This window comes from Mauremys reevesii, linkage group 12 (genome assembly GCF_016161935.1).
Source record: "Mauremys reevesii isolate NIE-2019 linkage group 12, ASM1616193v1, whole genome shotgun sequence".
In the NCBI taxonomy this organism is placed as follows: domain Eukaryota; kingdom Metazoa; phylum Chordata; order Testudines; family Geoemydidae; genus Mauremys; species Mauremys reevesii.
Genome location: NC_052634.1, coordinates 19,746,277 through 19,762,221, shown reverse-complemented (window position 1 = coordinate 19,762,221; position 15,945 = coordinate 19,746,277). Strand labels below are relative to the sequence as shown.

At 48.9% G+C, this 15,945-nt stretch overlaps 1 protein-coding gene and 4 non-coding genes across 5 annotated transcripts in view; 3 read left to right on the top strand and 2 right to left on the bottom strand.

The window, feature by feature from the left end:
- LOC120375474 (zinc finger protein 850-like) overlaps positions 1–15,945 on the top strand; it is a gene marked incomplete at its 5' end in the record, with an annotated part of 271,416 nt that overhangs the window by 12,017 nt on the left and 243,454 nt on the right. The window lies entirely within an intron of this gene.
- On the bottom strand, positions 5,819–5,892 carry TRNAT-UGU. Its single transcript has one exon. It is a non-coding gene; the product is annotated as a tRNA-Thr (tRNA).
- Positions 10,649–10,721, top strand: TRNAF-GAA. The gene has a single exon. It is a non-coding gene; the product is annotated as a tRNA-Phe (tRNA).
- Positions 12,378–12,449, top strand: TRNAQ-CUG. The gene has a single exon. It is a non-coding gene; the product is annotated as a tRNA-Gln (tRNA).
- TRNAS-AGA lies at positions 14,944–15,027 on the bottom strand. Its single transcript has one exon. It is a non-coding gene; the product is annotated as a tRNA-Ser (tRNA).

Below are 15,945 nucleotides of genomic sequence, written 5' to 3'. Positions count from 1 at the left end.
TCTTGTGAGTTCTGAGTGCTGAGCCCCCCGGACCCTTCTGCTGGGAGCATGGGGATTGCACAACAGCTGCAAGCCCTTTTCCCGTCTCCTTGTCCTCCTCGGCTTCCCCAGACCTTCCCCACAAATGGTTCTATCAGGCACTGGAGGGATCTAAGGACCTGCAGGTTTCCCTCACCCACCTCTTAAGGCAAACAGTGATTCCCTTCTCTGACACTCCTGGGCCTGGGCTTCTTTTGAGTTTTTCCCCAGGGGACCTGATTCCCTGTGAAAATGTGTGTGGGGCGTGTGGGGAACTCAGATTCAGACTCTCCCCCACTAGATGAGTCCAACAGCACCTCCCCTTGGTGGGAGAATCCTAAATTCCACCCTCCCACCCTGGTTACTCTGACCAGCTGAGGGCGGCAGCATGCTAAATCAACCCCAGATCTCTGGTCTAGAACGCAGCATCTAACCAGCCTTGTGACAGCTCCGGTTTGCTCGCTGGAGATATAACAAACCAGGAAAGAAGGCAAATGTCAGACAGGGAACCTCAGCTCACAAATAAACACCCTCAGGGCTCCTTCTACACTGCGACTGGCCAGTTGACTGACTTTAAATCTAGCTAGCTCAGTTGGTAGAGCATGATGCTCTTAATCCCACCATCATAAATCCAAGCCCCATGGTGGGTGGTAGTGACAACCTTTAGGTGTCACTCTTCTGCTAATAGTTACAGACCAAAATGAAACAAACTCTCTATGCTCTTCGGCCGGTCATGTTTCTTCCTCTCTCTGAGCTTCAGTAAAACATGAAGAGAGACCAAACTGACATTTGCATCCTCTGTTAAGAGAGGATTTTCTCCTGTTCCATTCTACCCCAGGCAAGAAGAGGGGATAATAACCATTTAACGGATGTCTGCAAAGAGAAAAGTTTGGTCATTATAAATAGGACGATGATCCATTGTTCTCCATGTCCACTGACGGTAGGACAAGAAGTAATGGGCTTAATCTGCAGCCAGGGAGATTCACGTTAGATGTTGGGAACAGCTTTCTAACTCTGAGTGTAGTTAAGCTCTGGAATAGGCTCCCAAGGGCGTCTGTGGAGACTCTGTCCTCGGAGGTTTTTAAGAACAGGTTGAACAAACCTCTGTCGAGGATACTCTCCATATACTTGGTCCCATAGACAACCTGCTCTGGCTCTGGTTCCCTCCTTCTGCTCCCTGCCTGGGCCGGCTGCTGTGGGCACTTGACCCCACATGGCCCCCACGCATCGTCTCTGCTTGGCCCTGCCTCAGCAGAGAGGGCTCGATTTCATGACCTCTCCAGGGCCCTTGGAGCCATACAGCTCTGTAATTTGATGCCATCGCAATATAATATAAACAACAACAAAAGTGGAAACACCCCAATGTAACATCTAACAATTCAGCGTGAACTGACATTCCACAGCACAAAGTGACAACACGTAGGAGTGCAAAGCCCGACAGTTCAGCACCATGCAAATGAACTCCCCATGGGGCAAAATGACACTCTGCAAAAGAGCTCAGCTCAAACCAACGCAACACAAGCCAGTGCAAAAACCATACAATACGAAACAATGCGTCAGAGTGCAAAGTGACACTGTGCAAAACAGCTCAGCATGGAACAATGACACAGCACAAACCCCCACAACAGAATCATATAGAAAGGTAGGGCAGGGAGGGACCCCGAGAGTCAGGACGAAGTTTCCCTAGGCCATCCCTGACAGGTGTTTGAAGAACAAGGAAACAAAGGGCACCACAAACGTATGTTTTTTGGATGAGCCAAGAAAAGGGAGCAGCATTGTCCCCCTCTGGTAGCCCTTGTTCAGTTCCAGGTCAGAAAGCAAAACTCTTCTGCAAGAATATCCAAAGTATATTGTGTTTCACTTTACTTCATAAGTACAGTTCTGTGGCAATTAAATGATGACCCTAAAGTTTCATAAAAGTGTGGGAAATACGGACGTATCTGAGAAAATGGCTTGGAATGAAGGAAGACAAAAAATTGATCGGTCGAGAGAACAGGCTCTGTTTCCCCCTGGTTTGGAGCTTCTCACACAACTACTGGAATAGCAAAGCTAAGCAAATGGGGTTCTATTATTGCAAAGGAGATTGAAGTGAGGCCATTTTCTCCCGATAGAATTAAATGGTAATGTCAGTAGTGGGATTTGAAACTACATCTCCATGCAGAGACCAGAACACCCAAGGGATTGGGAAAAATGAGTCTTATAACTAGCACTTTAGACCAGTCCACCATCCTGATACTACAAAGAATGTGACTTATCAACCCTAGTTTTCGTTAATAGTTGATGGACTCTTTAGGGAGGTCAAGATGGCACATCTCTTTCAACTCCTAGAGACCTTCTACAGCACAGCTGATTTTTAGACACACTCACCCAGATCTAAAGTTACACGTTTCCTGGAGCTCCATGAGTTCTGTGGTGTTGTAATCTCCCTGCTCACATTTTAAGTGAACAAAAGATGGGTGCTGGCATTCTGAAACAGTAATGGTGAACCTCAAAATCCTGCCCTGGGGGCCAGACAGTTAAGCAACCAGCACCCACAACCTCTACCATGACAGCATCCTGTCTGGGAACAACTCACAGGTCAATAGCTGGGGTGTGAAATCCTCATTTCTTTGTTGTTCTATCACTGTAGTCCCCACTTTCCTATTGCTTGTCTGTATAATCTCTGTCTGGTTCTGTGACTGTATCTGTCTGCTGTATAATTAATTTGTTGGGTGTAAACCAATTAAGGCGGTGGGGTATAATTGGTTAGATAATCATGTTATAATATGTTAGGATTGGTTAGTTACATTTCAGTAAAATGATTGGTTAGGGTATAGCTAAGCAGAACTCCAGTTTTACTATATAGTCTGCAGTCAGTCAGGAAGTAAGCAGGGGAATGGGAATGGGGGTAGGGGAATGATGTTTTGCTAACGGGGGGAATAGGAACAGGGAATGGGAACAGGGACACAGACAAAGCTCTGTGGTGTCAGAGCTGGGAAGGGGGACACTGAGGAAGGAAATTGGAATCATTGCTTGCTGGAAGTTTACCCCAATAAACATTGAATTGTTTGCACCTTTGAGCTTCATGCATTGCTGCTCTCTGGTCACATGAGAAGGACCAGGGAATGGGAGGGTGATGGGATAAACCCTCTAACAAGTACAACTATCAGGGTGTGAAAACCCCCAGAACCAGTATAATTAAGCTGACCTAAGCCATGGTTAGTTAGTGCTAAATGAAAGGAAAGATTGTTCTGTCAACATAGCTATTACAGGGATGGAAAACCCCTCCCCTCACTGTAGCAACTGTCTATTCCACAGTTCTACAGGAGTTTTTTAAACATAGACAGCCTCAGAGAGAGACCAGATCTGGCTCCATGGATGCTTAGGGACTAAGACAACAGCAACGACAACACACTAATGCTTCCATAGTTGGCAGGATTCAAACCTGCATGGGGAGACCCCCATAGATTGCTAAGCCATCACCTTAACCACTCAGCCACAACTACTTGATGTACAGCTGTTGCATTACACAATGGTTCTGTTCTCACAGAATTGTCACTTCAACTTGCTCAGACCAGCTCCCCCAGCACACTCACGGCTGTGCATTAGTGTAAGTGTGTCCATGGCTGAACAGCAAGAGTTCCTGCCCATTTCCCTTCCAGCTGGAGCATGATTAGAGTGTGTTTGTGGCTAATGACATTGCTATAGATTGTTGTTCATTCCCCACACTGACAATTCAGACAGTCCCTTTCCTATTCAAATCTCTACCATATCATTCCAATATCCGGGGTCAGGGTTTCTCTGGGGCACTGAAATGTTTCCGGTGATTGATGCATGAACTCAGCTTTGCATTCCATCCCTGATGTTTCATGGACTAACAACAGCAGCAGAAAGAAAGAGCTTAGCCAATATCTCCCTGGCAGGGATGCAGGTGGCCATGTCCCCTCTGTCTGACCATCGCCATTGCAGGAGAGAAGGTTTCAATGGAATTGAATGCCCTGGCTCAGACAAGAGACACAGGGAGGTTTTGCTGTTCATGGATCTGTGCAAAGGAAATTGTGTCTCTGTGTGAAATTGAGGCGGGAAATGAAACGTCCACATGGTGGCCCAGTGACTTAAGGAATGTGGGCAATGGACTCTGGCTGAGAAAATATTTAACAGGAATTTGTATCAATGTATTGCCCTGATTAAAAGCTATGGCTGTAAGGCAGCCACTGTTGTTAGTACTTGAACCTGCGTGGAGACACCCGAGTGGGTGTCAAGTCCATTACCTTAACGAGGGGTAGTTGATTATTTTATCAAGATCCAAATTTCTTGGTCAAGGTCTAGTCAATGTCTAGACTCCAGAGAAAATAATACACTGATGATAATAAGAAGAATATAGAAAGATTTTGCAGTCACTCTGGGCATAACTATGATGATTGTTTCATGTTTCACTCTTTATATCTGGCACCACCACTGCCTTTCCCTTTAGTCTTGTAGTTAACAAAGGGTAAAACTAAACATCACTTCAGATACGAGGGAGTGTTTGTGTTCATTCCAGTTAGCTACACAGGGGTTTGATGTAGCTGCTTTCAATCCTCTAGCTCTGCTGGGATAAGTAGCATTTCAGGGTGTCACTGAACTGAAGGAGGGAGATCACTTTTTGACAGGTTACACCTCCTCTTAAAAGTGTTTGTCTGGCTGGCAGCCCTGGTTCCCAGGTCTCTCCTGAGGGAAGAAAGTTTCTGTGCAAAATACCAAAACTTTTAACAGAGAGGAGGGAAAGGCAATGGACACACAATGGGGCCAGTATGTACCACAACATGGTTCTTTTATGGGGGGTGACTCTGAACACTGACTGATCTCCAGTCCCTTGTGTTTGAAGAGATGTTTAGTTTTGCACTTGGACACCTGTGCATTTAGGAACCTGTAAGGCTGAAGCAATTTTATGGATGGTGACACTAGGACTGAAGGGTTATTTAATATTGTAAAAATTGTTAAAAACACTGAGCTTAAACTGGAACTGCCTGTTATTAAAGGCTGGTTTCCCCACATCAGTTCCATACGCTCTGCTAGAAACACCCTGGGGTCTCTCCTGCCTCAGTGGGAACTAGAGGGAATCATCCCCTGCTGCCCTTGGCTCCAGGCTGGTTTTTCTGGGGAGGGGATGTGGAATTGATTTGTTTGCTGTTGAGAAGGGAGCCGGGCCAGTTCTCAGGGAACAAGAACTCCCAGCATCTGCCCAGCCCAACCCAGGCTGCTGCCCTGTCCCAGCCTCTGTTCCCCTGGGGGCCCTGCGTGTTTGACTCTAGAGCAGGCCAGGAGCAGCAGCTGAGGCAGAGGACAGCCTGGGCTGGGCAGATAAGAAGGAGTTTAGCCAGCAAAAAAGGTAAAATGGCAGGGGAGTATTACCTTGGACTTGACGGCATTTCTCCATTGGTCTGTCTGCTTTGGGGCAAGGACAATAACACGTCCTGCTGCTTTCATTATTTCGAAGGGCAGTTTAGGATTTTCATTCTCACACACGGTGCACAAAGCAGGACTCAACCTTTGCCGTAAACTAAACGAGCTGCCCACAGATTCTGGCAGCCACAATGAGCATTTGGGTGAGAGCTCAGACCTGCCCCTGTCCCAGAGGAAGGGGGTCATCTGTGTGGGGACTGGACCACTGACCTACCCGCTCCTAACTCCCAAACGTTCAGTAACTCTATTATCAGTGCCTGTGAGTGTTATTTAAACCATAAGGAAAACCACACTGGGCTAGACCAAAGGCCCATCTAGCTCTGAATCTTGTCTCCTGACAGTAGCCAATAGCAGGTGCCCCAACAACCAGTCAACAAGGCACCACTGGGAGTTGAACCCAGGATCTCCTGTTTACAAAACAGATGCTTTAGCCAGCTAAGCCATGGTGCCTGTGGGTGACTAAAACACAGTGTCTGCCAACACCTGACTCCCTGCCATCGCTACCAGGTCCTGACAAGCTTTGCTTGTCTTTGGATTCTGCAAAGCAGAGGAGCAGGTGAGGTTTTCCTTGCAAGTTGTGTGTGAGTAAATCTTTGGCCACGTCTGCACTACAAAGTTGTTTCAGCAGAATTATATTGCTCAGGTGTGTGAAAAACACACAATTCTCTCTCGGTCGGTAGCTTGTGGCTGGTGCACACACTGCAATGCCACGTCTGGCGACAAAACTGCCCTGTTTTGCTGACAAAATAAAACGACTTTGATGAGAGGTCTAGAGCTTTTTGCAGAAAACTTAAAGTAACAGAGTAAATGCTGCTGTTTATTATACCACCATAACTGGCCTTCCCCAGTATCCCACAATGCCCGCCGTGAACTCACCTGCCCTGCACTCCTGCTACAGAGCCATGGGCCCCTCCCCTTTCATCGCTCTGGGAAGTTCTGACAGCTGAGCCTGCTGCTCTGCTCCGGCAGCCAGGAGCAAATCACTGCCGTGGATGCTGCTCTCTCCTGCACTGCGAACACAGAGCAGGGTGGTGGGAACTTCCTTACATGGGGGGGGCACTGGTATCTGAATGTGACACCCCCATGACACCCCTTCCCTCGAGGAGGCTCTTACCTTCTAAACAGGGACGGCTGGTCTCTAGTAAAATCAGGAAAAGGGAAGGAGAAAACTCGAAAGAGGTTCCTCCTGGCGCTCACGTGCCTGAACCCGAATACTCTGTCAGTCCTCAAAGAGAGACCTGGAGAAGGAGACTTGCTGAAGCAAAGCCACAGGGGTCTCCGAGGTTTCCCTGGCCCCTTGCCCCTGTCCTGCCTGGCTGATGTCAGCATCTCTCTGTGAGGTCACCACCTCCCCACCACCTTTGACCAATAGTCTGAGGTCCTGCAAAAGGCCTTTGTGATGTCACTGCCACACCCCTCCCTTGCTGTGCTAATGTCCTGCCCCTGTCCAGGCACTTTGGAGGTTTGAGCTACTCCCTGTGGATCACCCCATTCAAGGAGCGTTCGTTCTAGGAAGCAAGCCAGCTAGATAAGAAAACATCAGATGCTGCTCCCAATGCTACACTCAGTTTTTCAGAAATTAGTCGACTTTATGGCCAGAAGAGACCATTAGAGCATCTAATCTGACCCACTGCATATCACAGGCCTCCTGTATGACACAAGAGCTACTTTTGGGGCAAACACATTCCAGAAAGGCATCTAGTCTTCATTGAATGACATCAAGAGTTGGAGAATCCACCACTTTCCTTGGTAGCTTGTTCCTGTGGTGAATCATCCTCGCTGTTGAATATTTGTGTCTTATTTGTAATATGAATTTATCTCTTTTCACCTTCCAGCCATTAGGTCTTGTTATGCCTTTCTCTGCTTGATTAAAGAGCCCTTTAATAGCCAATCTTTTCTCTCCATTAAGGCCCTTCAACACTTCATTGAAGTCATCTGCCAATCTTCTTTTGATAAGCTAAACAGCTTGAGCTCTTTCAATAGCTCCCTAGAAGGCATTTTTCTCCAGCCCTCACAACATTTGATGGCTCTTTGCTGCCCCAGCTCCAATTTCACAACATCTTTTTCAAACGAGGACACCAAAACTGGAGGCAGTATTCCAGTATCAGTCTCACTGATGCCTTGTCACCTCCTGTGATATTATTGACAGAATCTGTAACTGTATAGTCTATAAGGTGCCACAAGACTCTTTGCTGCTTTTACAGATCCAGACTAACACGGCTACCCCTCTGATACTTGTAACTGTATCGATCACCGTTGCGACCACTGTTCTATATTTGCAGCCAATATGGTAGAAAGGTTGTCATGTAAGGGGTCTATGGAGAGGTTCTGATTGGCTGATTATAATGATGCTTAGATGTGTATCATTTTTGTAGTTGACGTTATGAATATTGGCCCTATGCTGTCCGTATTTCAAACTTGTGCTCTGCTTCCGGGGAACACCCCAGGCAATTTGGTGTCAGTTCTGTCTAGCCTGCTTGATGGCTCATTAAGGACCATCAGCTGTACAATCGACTCATTGAGAGAAGGTAGATATGCCTTGTCCCTCAGCAAGGTACGCAGGGACCTGCCTATGGACAGAACTCTAAAGTTTTGCCAAGTGCTGGATAGAGTGTCCTTGGGACAAAGACCACATGGCAAGAGACTATAAAAGGCTGATGTCTCGTCTCCATCTTGTCTTCAATCCTGCTTCATACCCCTGCAGGGACTTTGCTACAAACTGAAGCTCTCTACAAAGGATTGAATGACCCATCCCAGCTGTGGATGGACTCCAGAGACTTCATTTCAACCTGCAGTTTATTCCATCACAGCTCCAAGCCTGAACCAAGAACTTTGCCATTACTGTATGTGAAGCAGGGGCGGCTCTAGACATTTCACCACCCCAAGCAAGGCGGCACGCAGCGGGAGGCCCTCTGCCGGTCGCCAGTCCCGCGGCTCCGGTGGACCTCCCGCAGGCATGTCTGAGGAGGATCCGCTGCTCCTGCGGCTCCACCGAAGCGGCGCGGGACCAGCGGACCCTCTGCAGGCACACCTGCGGGAGGTCCACCGGAGCCGCCTGCCGCCCTCCCGGCAACCGTCAGAGCGCCCCCCGCGGCATGCGGCCCCAAGCACGTGCTTGGTGTGCTGGGGTCTGGAGCCGCCCCTGATGTGAAGGGTTAAAATCCATGTGCATTTTATATAACAACCTGGTCTATGGATTGTGCGAGCTCTTTTCCAGACCCAAAGTCCAGAGTATGGTCAAGGGACCAGAGGCCTAGCAAATCGTGATCAGTTAAGAGAAAGCTGGGTAACCAGAAATCCTTGCCTGCTAAGATAGGCCTGGTCAGCAAATTGCCAGGTGTTGGAGCTAAGAACTAATTAATTGTGTCTTATTCAGAGTTGCAGATTGAACAAAGAATCCTTGTTCCTATTGTGTTAGTCTCTTCTGTAGGGAGACATTCTTCCCACAGATACAACCTTGAGTTTATGAAAAGTTGGCACATGTCAGTATAAGATATGGCATCCTTCCACCTCCCTTCCCAGGGACCAATGCCTGCCTTAAGACACACAGAAAACAATCTTTATTGCCATATACTTTCACTGTTTCTTTGCTTTAACCCCTAGGAATGTACCTGTTGGACAATAAAAGGAGTTGCTCCATTCCTATGGACCCCAAATCAGAATTCAACATAGATATTTTATACTACTAACATTTTATCAAAGTATTAATTAAATGTTAACTTGCTAACTTGAGACCATGGGCACAGACATTATGTAACCTGTTAACCATTGGCTACTGTGCTATCTTGTCTTGCTGCAAAACCTATCCTGGGGTGTGGAACTGCCTATCCCGTCACTTTCCCCCGCCCATGGAAAACCCACATATTCTATTGTAATCAATTGACTGACAGTGCCTCTGAGCCTAATAAGCCAGGTGACACTCTGCCAGCGCTGTGTGTAATAAACTCCTCTGCTTGACCTCTACACGCTGTGGATTTATGTCCTTCAGAGAACAATAGAGAGGTGGACGCCAGGTGACCAATTTGCCTGGGAAACAGAACAAAGGCCAGAAGAGGGACAAATGGGCCCACCTCAAAACAGGGCAAACTGGAAAAGGCAAAAATGGGCCAATCATCTGGTCAAACTGAGGGATAACGGTGCTGCAAACAGTTCAAACAGCTTCAAAAGTTACTGTCTGGGAATCAGGAAAAAATATTAACGAAAAAAAGTCTGGCGAGCCCTAGAGGTGTTTATGGTGTTGGTCTCCCTGGCAGATTCTCTGATGGCTCACATGGGCTGAGTGCCAAGAGAAGCTTTTCACACAGGGCATTTGTAGGGCCACTCCCCTGTGGATTCTCTGAGGTTTAGAAAGTGCTGAGGTGCTAGGGAAGCATTTTCCACACTCACTCGTCCCTGTCTGAACATCAGAGAATCCGCACAAGGGAGAGGCCCTTTGAATGCGGCGTGTGGGGTCATGTCCCCACCTGGGTTAGCTATCGCCTGCTACATCATGTGGTGCTGCCAGCACAGCAAGGAGGTGCCTGGGGCAGCCAACGGAGAGGGTAGCCACGTCCGGCTCTTCAGCGGCAATTTGGCCCACTCACTCCCTCTTGGAGGGAAAGACTTGCTGGCGAAAAAAGTAGAGCTGCCATTGATTGTGGATTCTTTTTTTTTTGCTGCTTGGGGCAGGAAAAACGCTGGATCTGGCCCTGCTCCGTGGAAAACAAGTTGTTAAATCCCAGATGAGTGGAGTTATATCAGTTCTCAGCCTGAGTCCTTAGGTCTTAATCCTGAGGCTACGTCAGGTTCCTCCGGTGGGGGTGTGGAGCAGCCGTTCGTTTTCCTGTTCGCACTCCTCTGCGGTGTGAAAATCGGGGAGGGGAGGCAGAAGCCCCACTTCCCTCCCGAAATGACGCCCAGTGGGGGAAGCCAGAACAACAGGGTGGGGCGGCAAGTGGTGGCCAGACTCTTGCCGCCAGGGTCTAGTCTAGCTCAGGGTCCAGCTCAACCTCCTCCCCGCACCACTGGCCCGCAGTCCCCTTCTACCACCAGGTCAACCCCGGGCACTAAGGCAGGAACGGGGTGAGGCAGCAAGTCAAGCCGAGCAAGGCAGGCAAAAGCAAGTCTTGTCTTCATGGGCCGCTCACAATGACGTCCTTTTTGTGTGCAACTGCGGCAAAAACATCTCGGGCAGAGAAACAACAGGCCAAAATACTGTCACACAGCTGCCAAAGTAGCTCAGTTGGGAGAGCATTAGACTGAAGCTCTAAAGGTCCCTGGTTCAATCCCAGGCTTTGGCAGGCCCTTTGATCCCTGTTGGTACAGTGGTGGCTTGTTTTCTGAGAGTACAAGGTGAGTCCCTGAGCTTGGACTCTGCAGTAGAAAAAGATACTGTGGGCTTCTGCCCCTAGTTGGCTGGCCTGACATCTAACAATGAGGGACAGGAGCTCTCTCTCCTACATGAGTTATTGGTGGACCCAATATAGCAGGAAGAGAGTGAGGCAGGGTGACCCTCAGGAATGGTGCCAGGGGACTGCTGGGCAATGACAGGCAGGAATAGGGGATGAAAACTCCTCTGTGCAGCTGAGGGAGGGCAGCACCCTGGAAGGGGCATCTGTGAAAGTGTCCATGTTGAAGGTGGCAGGGATTTGGGGGCAGAGGAGGAGGCACTTGATGTACATTGCCTTGGAGCAGCTGGACTTGGACATGGTGGGTTTTCATAAAATGCACATTAACAACTCTAGGGTAGCTTGATGGTGATTGGTGGAAGGGCCCATCTCTCTGGTCCCCCAGGCCAGGGAAGAATGATGGGGTTGGAGTCTTGTTCTTCACATTCATGGTGCGAGTACAGAAGGTGCTGGAGCTCCCACCAGGGAGGGCATTACTGGTGGGCTTTGTGCTCTGCAGCACTGGTTCTGGCTATATTAGTGTGTATGGTCCCCAGTTAAGGCGTGAAAGGAAAGTTCTATGGAAGGAACTGGCTCCTTTCCTCTGGATCGCACGGTGTTTGGTGTCGGGGCGGGATTTCAATTGTTGCACTGGCCTGAGGACTGCTGGCCCTGTTTTCCTGGCCATCAGAGGAAACTCTTCTATGATGAGCACTACCTGGCACAGGTCTGTAGTGAGGTTGGCTTAGAGGACGTGTTTCTGCACAGTGAACGAGTGGAGGGCGGGCGGTAGCCTCCTATTCCTCTGACCCGAGCTCACACCAGCCACAGAGGGGATACACCTTTCTGCGGGGACAGGCCAGGAGTCGCACTGACCGGATTTCCGTGAAGGAGAGCACGTCAACACCCCAGTGCAGGGTGGTGCCAATGGACAGTTCGGCTCATGCAGCTCTCACCGTGTGCTCAATGTGGGCAATTCCCTGACCCAGGGCAAAGGATATTGGAAGCTGAACAGCCAGAGCTTGCAAGATAAAGGAGCAGGGGGGTGAAGCCTGGCGGTGTTGGCAGAACGGGAAAGCATCAGAGGGTTCTGTGGTTACCAGGGGGATTGGTGGGAGTCGGTGAGGGAGGAGTTGGCGGCTTTGTTCCGGTGGCTGGGGAAACACCACAACATTAAAGAAACCAACAGTACAAAGTCCTGCAGTGTCGCCTGTGGGATTTCCACAAGAGCATCCAGGCAGGGGAGCCGGTCAGCTTGTAACTGTACGACCGGATCAAGCAACAGCTGCCCGAGTTCCAGGAGATGAGGCTGCAGTTGGCTGATATGAGCGGGAGCATCGAGTGAAGGGAGGAGCAGACTCCCCTGACATTTTTGCAGCCTGCAGGGAATGGAGACAAAGCAGGGGGATGCAGGGACTCAGGGCAGGACCCGCGGATCTGATAGTGCAGGACCACAGTCACTGGAGGAGGAGAGAGAGTCCCGCGAGAGGAAGCTGATGGTGGGAAGCAATAAGTGCAGAGTGCAAACCAGCCAAGAGTCACAGGAGTCTAGAAAATGAAATAGCAGCAGGTCCCATGGTGTAATGGGCAGCATTCAGGACTCTGAATCCTGGAATCTGAGTTCAAATCTCAGTGGGACCTTGTGGTGATATGTTACTTTGCTACAAAGCACTGGAGCTCAATGTGTTTGGCTACCTTCTCTCAGGTAGAGAGTGAATTTTTTCCCTCATGCTAGGTGACTGATGCCCACTGGAGACAGGTCTCTGGTCTGGCTGGTTCAATGGGCTGGCGGCTACAGGTTGGGGTCCTAGAACTTAACAGTCTGGCTAGAGATTCCTGTGGTTTGGTCATACGGTTGTTTCTCGCTGCTTCACCTGATGCCCACAACTTTGGTCCCTGCAGCTGCCACACTCTTTCTCTTGTCCACATGGCATTTAAAGGAAGGAGGGCCAGGGCCAGGCTTCATAGTCAGGGCTGGGCAAGAGGGAGGCAGAGTCCCAGGCTGGAGCCCAACACACCTCTCCTCCTCTGGGAACCTGGGGTGTTGTTTCCCCCTGTCCAGGCACCCCTGGGGCCCTGCACTTCACACAGCTCTCCCTGATTTCCACCCCACCAAGTACAACACTTGTTGCTACCTGCTCTCAACCCCACTGAGAATGTTTTGGGGTCACTCCTTGCCTGTATCAACCTATGGGACTGGGAGAGCAATAATTAACAGATGCTCCAGTGGCGCAATCGGTTAGCGCACAGTACTTATAGGGCAGTGCTGAGAGGAGCTATGCTGAGGTTGTGAATTCAAACCTCACCTAGAGCACTGGTTTTCATTAACCAAGTAGCATCACCCCCTCATTTGGCCCTGTGGAATGTAGAATTCCAGCCCTGGGACACTGAGGCGGGGGAGGAGTCAAAAATGCCCCCTTCGCTTATTACCTCCTCTCCAGAGCACAGGTCAGAATCTACAATCCTCTCTCCCCCCCAGCCCCTGAGCCAGGATCCCTCAAGCAGAGCCTGGTGTCTGTACTACTGACAAAGACTAAGTGACAGGGACAAAACACTCAAATCCCGTCTGGTGCGGGGAGCCAGGTTTGCTCTTCAAATTCTGTCATTGGTACATTTCCAGGTCTGGGAATGTCCCACAACAGCATTGAATGGGAAGCTGCCTGCAGAACAGTTACACTGCACAGAGCTCCTGTGGAGGAGGGGTGGGAATTAGTAACATTTTGAGGATCGTTTGGGAAATGAGCCTTTGCTGACAAGGTTTGTCTCTGTTCATATTTCACCTTCAGGTGTTATGTTGAGGGATCTTTAGTATATTTTTGTGAGGTTAATAACTATCTGCTCAACTTTATTTACTCAACTTAAAAATTGGTGTCACTTGATTTTTGCATCTCCCTGTGAAAATGCAACTGACACGTGTGGCTTTCTACAGGGGATCATGATGTTAAAGTTGGGGAATTCAGTCTCTGTACTTCTGGGGGGGGGTTGCTTTTTTACAGCTGCCTCATGGCCAGGTACACCGGGCTGTTAGCCGCACCCACTCTCCTTGCCAGGGGCCCCTGATGAACCCTGGGCGGCTGCACTGCCGTGCTGGGGTGACTCTGCAGGTGGAGAAGCTGCTGTGGAGCAATGTAGAGCAGGTGCAGGAAGGAGATGAGGTCACTATTCACATTCTGAAGTGCACAATTTTCCAAATTTGGGACTAGATTAATAGATTCATAGACTTAAGGTCAGAAGGGACCATTATGATCATCTAGTCTGACCTCCTGCACAATGCAGGCCCCAGAATCTCACCCACCCACTCCTGTAACAAACCCCTAACCTATGTCTGAGTTATTGAAGTCCTCAAATCGTGGCTTAAAGACCTCAAGGGAATCCTCCAGCAAGTGACCTGTGCCCCATGCTGCAGAGGAAGGCGAATGTCCGAGAACAATTCTAAGGGGAAGGTGAATGCAGAGCAATGACACTGGAGATGCCCAGACCTCCAATGGGGGCAGCGTGGACATTAATAATGGGAAGATCATTTGTGAAATTAGTCGTCACTGACAAGATTTGTCTCTGTTCCTATTTCACGCTGTGGTGTTAGTTAGAGGAATCAGGACAGATTTTTACTATATTGATTAAACACGTAATTTTATTTAACCAAGCCAAAAACTTAGTGTCACTTATTTTTTCTCTGTCCTAGCAAGAATGAATTGAATTTTGTGACTTTCTGGAAAGTGCAGCGAGATTAAATGTGGGGAATTCAGTCTCTGTGTTTGTGAGCTGATGTTTTCCTCTCACAGGTCAGTGCCTGCATTGAAATACCAAGAGGGATCTAAGGGCTGGTGTACGCTGGGCACTTCACTGGCAGAGCGACGTCTCTCAGGGTGTGAAAAACCCCCACCCCCAAACCCATAGAGTTAAGGTGACCTAAGCCCGGGTTAGATAGTGCTAAAGAAAAGGAAGAATTGTTCTGTTAATGTAGCTATTACAGGGATGGGAAAACCCCTCCCATCACTGTTTACTCCAAAGTGCTATAGCAATGCCACAGCAGCATTTTAAGTGTAGACAGAGTGAAACTAGATCTGGCTCCAGTTCGTGCTGTGGATGCTCAGGTACTGAGACTACAATAATAACAACAACAGTAAAGTGCTTGCGTAGTTGGCAGGATTTGAACCTGCACAGGGAGACCTCTCAATGGATTTCTAGTCCATCGCCTTAACCACTCAGCCACAACTACTTGACGTACGCACATTTCACTACATGATAATTCTGTTCTCACTGAATTGTCACTTCAAATTGTTTGCTCAGACCAGCTTCCCCAGCACACTCATGGCTGCATTAGTGTAAGTGTGTCCTTGGCTGAACAGCGAGAATTCCTGCCCATTTCCCTTCCGGTTGGAACATGATTAGAGTGTGTTTGTGTGAACGACATTGCTGTAGATTGTTGTTCATTCCCCACTCTGACAATTCAGACAGTCCCTTTCCTAGTCAAATCTCCAGCACATCGTTCCAATAGCAGGGGGCAGGATTTCTCTGGGGCACTGAGGGCTGGTGCGTGAACTCAGCCTTGCATTCCACCCTTGATGTTTCCTGGACTAACAACAGCAGCAGAAAGAAAGAGCGGAGCCAATATCTCCCTGGCAGGGATGCAGGTGCCATGACCCCTCTGTCTGACGGTCGCTATTGCAGGAGAAAAAGGTTTACTGGCATCGAACGCCCTGGCTCAGACCAGAGACACAGGGAGGTTTTGCTGTTTATGGATCTGTGCAAAGTAAATTTTGTCTGTGTGTGAAATTGAGGCGGGAAATGAAACATCCACATGGTGGCCCAATGCTCTAGGGAATGTGGGTGAAGGACTCGGGTTGAGAAATGATTTAACAGGGGGTTTGTATTTATTGCCCTGATTAAAATCTATGGCTAAAAGGCAGCCACTGTTGTTAGTACTTGTACCTGTGTAGGGACACCCCAGTGGGTGTCAAGTCCATTGTCTTCACCAGGGGCAGTCGATTATTTTAGCAAAGTACAAATTTCTTGGTCAAGGCCTAGGCTCCAGAGAAAACAATACACTGCTGATAAGAAGAAGTACATCAAAAGATTTTGCAGCCACCATGGGCATAACTATGATGTGTCGTGTTTCACTCTTTATACCTGGCGC